Below are 6952 nucleotides of genomic sequence, written 5' to 3'. Positions count from 1 at the left end.
AAATTTGGACTTATCTTCAAGTTTCCAGTAAGGTAGCTGGAACATTATCTATTAGCTGAACAACTTTTAGCTGGGTAGTGGAGCTAACTTATCAGACAGCTAAAATGCATTATTTCCTTTCCAAAAGGCATACCCAAGTGATCTCCATTAATACTAGAGACAACTTTGACCATAATTTCTTTGAAACAGTTAAGCATTATAAGGATTAACGGTTTCTTTGCAAAGTGTTGATGTGAGTAACATGTTAATGTTCGTTACTACAGCCTATTCCCACAGTGCAGACATAAAGAGTACCTTACAATCCCTCTTTATATCCCAAACTGACTGATGAGCATCTACCTGATTTTGAAGACTGAAAAAGATGTTTTATCTTAATTATACACAGACATTTTCAGATGTGAGCAACTGAGGGCCTAACAAACAACAAAATAATGTTTCATTACAAGTTAGGGTATAAACCAACAAAATTTGAAAAATTCAAAGTTCAGTCAAATTTTAAGCTAGTGTGTGTGTTTTCTTTCTCATTCAGTGCGTTAGCCTTCACTTAGAAAGCCTTGATCCTTGTAAATCAGTGTAACCTTAATGTTACTTAATCATAGCTTTTAAAAGTTAATTTCCATAAGAACTACATTTAAAAAAAAAAAACCTAACTTGTCATTGAGGATTATAGAAATCCTTTATTTGCCTGGAGAACAGTACTTGGGTCAGAACGAGTAAGTGTAAGTGAATAATGTGTTTCCACAGTTTATTTATTAAAAATGTATTATGTAGATAAAATTTATATTATATTTATGATATTTTAATGATAGCTAAACCTTGCATGGTTTTTGATGCATTCTATTAATATGTATTTAAAAGTAGTGATATGCGAAATTCTAAAATATTTTAAACAGTATGTTGTATCCACATAAATATCACTTGCTTTGTTTCTTTTTCTCCAAATGCTACGAGCAATTAAGTCATATGAAAAGCCTGATGAAATACAGCTCTTTGATGCCTTAACAGCAGAAAGAAAAATACTCTAGTGTAAACAAGAGTTAACTGGTGGGGGGGGGAAAAAAAAAAAAAACACTCACTACAATTTAACTGTATCCAAGAGAGGTGTGACCATAGAGGCAGAGTCCTGATATTGGTTTCTGACCACCTTTTTTGATAGCTCCAGCATTCTAAATCAACTGAGTATCACATCAATATCTGGCAGTCAAGAAAATGTCTGCCTTTCTCAGCCCAAAAGAAGGTTTTCATTTTTTGAGTAAAACCTGCTTGGAAGTGGAAGTCTCATAAAATATTAATAAACTTTATTTTTTTTCCTTGTCTTCAGTAAAAATAAGACTTCACCCAACTGCTAAGTAACATCAAAGCTTAAAGCAGATTAGGTTTTACTTGCTTAATTTTACCTTAAGCAGAATAAACTGGATGCCTGTGTCCTTGAGACATAATACTCTGCTAACATCTGTGTGGGGTTTGACATATTGCTTGCTAGAGCCATGGACAACTTTCCTATTATTTTTAAAAGTATGTGATCAGAACTTGTTAAATCTTCACTTGAGTTGTATTTGACAGCTAAGTATTTTTTGTACAGATACTACTGCAGGTAGACAACGTTAAGTACCTTAGGAAAGCTTGGGTTCAACAATACTGTTTCATTCTGAGATTAAGGATCAGATTTTTAAAGAAAGAAAGAAAAAAAAAGAAATTCAGGTACTTGTATTTTTTTTTTTTTTTTCCATAGCTTTGGAAGTTTTTTTGTTGTTGTTTTGACCCAATTTGGTAAAGTTAAAGATGTAAGGATTTGTGTAATACCTTGAAGGCATGTTTCATTTAAATCTTAGCGTGTCGTTGGTTCACAGCAGTGTGTGGAGGATTTTAAGAAGTGAAGGGGATAATAAAAAAGTTATCTTTGAATTGTATTCAGAAGTTTTAAGATGCACTTTCTTTATGCACAAGTGTCTTAATTTGATTTTAAAACTTTATAAAGAGCAACAGTAGAAATACTTTATTACAAATTATTCTGAACTAAGCTTGTGGTAGCTGTTTAAATGGAAAATTTCTTGCTAATCAAAGTCAGTTTCTGAGCACTGGCTACTAAATGTTTGCCAAGATATATAATGCTGTGTCATCAGCAGTAGTAAAGTGGTCTAGACATAAGGAAGTTGGCTGACTGATGCCAATTGACCTTCCTTGAAAATGTGGTCTGCACTTGTTGCCTACTAGCCTAGCTTTGCCAATATCCAGTTCCCTCTATTGACACAAATGAGACAAATTCCCTGAGGCTTAAACTTACTAGATACTGTAGTTTCCAATTACCTTTTAGAATTTATTATTACTACTAGTAAAACCAGTTTACTCAAAACTGTGATTCTTGAGAACCACACTAAATTGACTTAGAATGAAATCATGTATTTGTGAATCATTACAATTATCTTTTTTCCAGGAGATAAGTAATGATATGAAAGTTGTGATGCTCTAAATTGCTTGATACTTAAAAAGTGAAACAAAGAAAAAGTCAGCTTTATTGGTTGCACCCTACTTCCCTGTGAGGGACTGAAGTCAGTACTTCAAAGATTAAGTTTAAATGTGACCTTCATAATTAAAATCACCAATCAAATATACTGCTGTGCTTGTGTGTAAAATGTGCTCAGCTGAATCTGTTTGATAAAATGTCTGCTAAATACATGTGTATTAGAAATAATTCATATAACAGCTTTTAATTATGAGTTTCTCATAATTAAAATTATTTACATTACACTGAGATGTATAGACTCATCTATAACAAATAGACTAAGAATAAATAAATAGAACATATATTTAAAAGATGTTTTACATTTCTGGTCAATGTCGAGTGGTATGTTGAAGGTGCATTTTTTTTATTTTTATTTTTTTTGTAAAACCACATGCAAGGAGTTTTGGTTTTAAAAAAAAAATTAAACTGTGAACAGCCACATGTCTAGGCAAGTACTTAGAAGCTAGTATGGACCTCATGCAGATATTCTAGAAGAAAAGTCTTTACTAGAAAGTAGTTTTTTATTGAAGTGAAGTCAATTTGTACATATTCTACAAGACCACTTTGATAAAGGTTGTTTTCCTGCACAAAACTGATTCAGCTGGAGGGCAAGTTAAAGCCAGGTTTTTACTTATTTTTTTTTTCTCTTCCTTTTTTTCTTGGCTCATACAAAGATATGTATGTTTGTTTTAAGAACGACAACCATTTGGCTCTTTGTGCTCCAAACTTATTTCAGGTTATCTGAATTTTACATTCCTGGCTTTTTATCATTTCTCTGTAAAACTCTTTCTTTCCAAGAACAAAGACAGTGTCCCGAGATTATCAATGCACAAATCTATACTCCTTTAACTATAAGAAGTTTATTTCAAAATCGGTGTAATTAAACTAGTACAAAAGATTCTCTGAAGACTCTCAAATTAGTGTAAGGCTGACTTATTTAGAGTAACATGATCGGATGTAAGTTTTATCTTAAGTACTGAGCTTGTAGTTACATTCAAGCTATGTTTTACTATCTCCTGCATCTAACTTAAATCCTTCAGTTTATTCTTTAAGAAACATGGTCTCCTCCCTTAGCCTAAGTTTAATCTTCTGTATCAAGCCTAAATTAGGCTGTGGTTCCCTAGCAGCCTAAACTAATCCATGTGCTTTTGTGATCCTGCTTTCTTCTTGCCAAGCAGTGGGGTCAGAAGTCTGTATCCTTTCTCCCTTTTGGCACTTCGGGCACTCTGACCCTGCGCTGAAGTACGTATAGCTTTGCTTTGGTTGCCTTGGACTCATAGCTTCTAATGTAAAAACAAGGCATTAACTGAAATAGAATTTCTATAATGGCAGCTATGTATTTATTAATTTTTTTTTTAAGTGATGCAACTTACACATAGCAAGTAAGACTTGTGTGGACATTATATTCTGAAGAAAGCCTGCCTTTGTACTACTTGTTGATTCTATTTTTACTGCACAAAACATGGAATTAACCAAACCTTAATTACTGTAATCACTTTTCAGCTGAGAGAAAAGCCTGTGTAGTTGAAAAACAGTCGCTTCCCCAGCATAGGTAGAACTACAGTTTTGTGTAACTTTTGGTCGTGTACCCTAAGCTTTTCAGGGTAAGAACAGAGGAAGGGAGCTTTTCAGGATAAGACAGAGGAAGGGAGTCAAAACACAACTCAATATAGGTAGGATATTATACAAATTATCTGAGAAGAGCAAAATCCATAGGAGTCTATAGTTAGTTAAATGTAAGTTTACTTTTTCATTTAAAGGTTAAGCCGTCTTCGAATAGCATGTCTTGTCCATGAAATGAGATACACAGACCAGGCTTAGATATGGTAGTAATGCAGTGTTAGAACCATTTGGTATGTTCAAAGTTGTTTGTTTGTTTGTTTTTCTCCTCTTTGTTACTAAGTAAGTTGCTTTTGCATAGCAATACAAAGTAATGCTGTCGTTGCAGTTTATTTTCCTTTGTAAACAGAAGTTAGTCAACAATTTGTTAAATGTTATGATCAATACAGACATAAATTGCAGACTAAAGCTGAAAACTTACAACATGGAGTTTCACTCTTCATGGTGTCATATGAGCGCTTTGGGAAGGAATAAACCTGAGAAGAAAGAATAGTTCTTACTTATAGGTTAAACTTCCCTACCTCATCCCCTTACACAAAAAGGTTAAGTGCCTTTTCAAATTAGGGCAGCAGTAATTAACCAGTGGCGTTGTTTCTGATTTGCCAACTCAGGGTGTTAATGAGAGAGAAATTAGCACTTAGCAGCAGGAGTTCCTGGTCGTCAGAGGCAAATGCTTAATGTGACAACAAGTTAATTTCAGTCTTAAGTACTCCACTTAAACGTTTCTAAACAAAAGTCTGGTATGTTTTTTGTGTGATCGCACATATGGCTATAACAGAAGGTATGATACAATATAGTAGAAAACTAAGTGTGCAACTTAGGTAGCAAAGAGTAGACACTAACAGACAAAAGCAGGACTGATGTATTTTTTTAATGCTAAATATGTAGTTGCTCTTCCAACTAGCAATAGGAGGCTGTTCCTGTATATAAACTCATAATCAAATTTGGCATTTCTCAACATAATTTTTAAAGTAAACAATATTCCTGAAAATTTTACTTTCTGTAATGATGAGATGATAAAAAGACAGACTTTATTGAGGAGACTCAAAATGTTAGTTTTAATAAAAATTGTAAGTTAAAATATATATAGCAACTGCCTTTTATGGTGTGAGCAAGGAATTCAGAAGGCCACACACAGAAAAATACTTGGGCTAAGTAGCTGCTCATCAGCATCAAGTTTTTGTCTGGCACATCCTACTAATGAGCAAATATATTCCTGTATTTCTATGTATGCACTACTTCATGCAGGAAAATAAGTCAGTAAGGCCTGCTTGGAGATTTTAGCTTTTAAAATAACCTTGCTTGGTACGTAAGTGCATATCTGCTTGCCCTTTGCTCCTTGCTATGGGTAGGACCTCACTTGTTGCAGTGAGGTTCCACGTGAATCTCACAAAGTGAGAATAGAGAGAAATCCTCAGGCAGTTGATGCTGAAGCTGTTGGTCAGCCAGAGAAAACTTAGTTATCGTCCTTTTTGTGTGAGTGGTTGGTTTTTTTTTTTTGTTTGTTTGTTTGTTTTTTAAGTCTGTGCTTGATTTGGTACTAAGCATGTTGGAGTACGCTCGATAGTGTGACTGGATTTGACACAATTTTAGCCTTTCCAGTTTCGAATAGCATCCTGTAGTTGCAGAAATCTCATTTGTCAGTGTGGCCTTAGCTATGCAGAGGGGTAATTTACTTTGCTGTTGAACTGCAGCCACTTCTGAGTTGGAGAGCAGTAGTCATAAACCAGAATGTTACAACACTATGCAACAGTTTTGGGTAAAAGACTACCATATCTAATTGAAAAGGCAGGAGGAAGCCACGGGGGTTTCTTCCTTCTTTGATGCCTGTTCCATTACATGAGCACATCAAATAGAGCTTTCCCTCCATTATTGAAAAGAAACCATCCTAATGAAGCCAGTCTGGCACTAGCCGCAGCTCTTAGTGCTTGGGTTGTCTGCTGAATGGACGTTTAGGTTACTGTGCATCCCCCTAGCACATTTTTATTATAATTTAACAAAAACTGGCTACCATATTGGTTAAGTACTAAGCATAGCTCTGAGTATAAACCGTTACATGACATTCTACTGAACTTTTTCTTGTACAGACAGTATCTAACAGCTCATCCTGCTCTGTTGTTTTTGGCAAGTTCACCACGGCATATAATAAATCAAGGAAAGAAAAAGCTTTTTGGCCTAATGTTGTACAGACTGCTGTAATGCTAGACTACAGAAAGCAGTTCTGTTTTTAGACATCCTTTTACTAACCCAACATTCATAATTTATGATTTCACTGTAAAATTCCTGCAACACTACACCGAAAGTAGTGCTGCCCTTTAATTAAGTGCTCTCAGTAGGAAAAACGTGAAACTGATGTGCAAAACATATCGCAGTACACAGTGATTGATAGTGATTACTTCTTTATGAACCCAGCCTGAAGGTCTGAACTTCCTGATGGGTAAAATAGTCCACAGGGCTACTTCCTGAGATTGCCTGGTGGGGATCAGTCAGAGCTAGTAATATTGGAGGAATTCCTCAGGCACATTTCAGAGATTATAGCAGAAACTTTCTGCTTCTTTATAAATTCTGTTTTACACTAATAATTACCTGACTAGTAATTCACTGTAGAAATTCTTTTTAAGGATTCATTGTTGATCTTCATGGTATTGTAATTTGTGTGAACAAGGATTTGCATCGGCCCCTATATTTCTAATGCCTGTATGTCCAAACCTGAAAAAGCTGAGCCCAGGGCAAGAGAAACTTCTTTTTTTATTAAAGATACTAAATGTTATTTAATATGTAAGATACAAGTTTGTTTTTACTGTTTTGGGCAGAGTATGCAAGGAATTT

Source organism: Meleagris gallopavo, chromosome 5 (genome assembly GCF_000146605.3).
Source record: "Meleagris gallopavo isolate NT-WF06-2002-E0010 breed Aviagen turkey brand Nicholas breeding stock chromosome 5, Turkey_5.1, whole genome shotgun sequence".
NCBI classification, from domain to species: domain Eukaryota; kingdom Metazoa; phylum Chordata; class Aves; order Galliformes; family Phasianidae; genus Meleagris; species Meleagris gallopavo.
Note: the sequence above shows the minus strand (reverse complement) of the source record.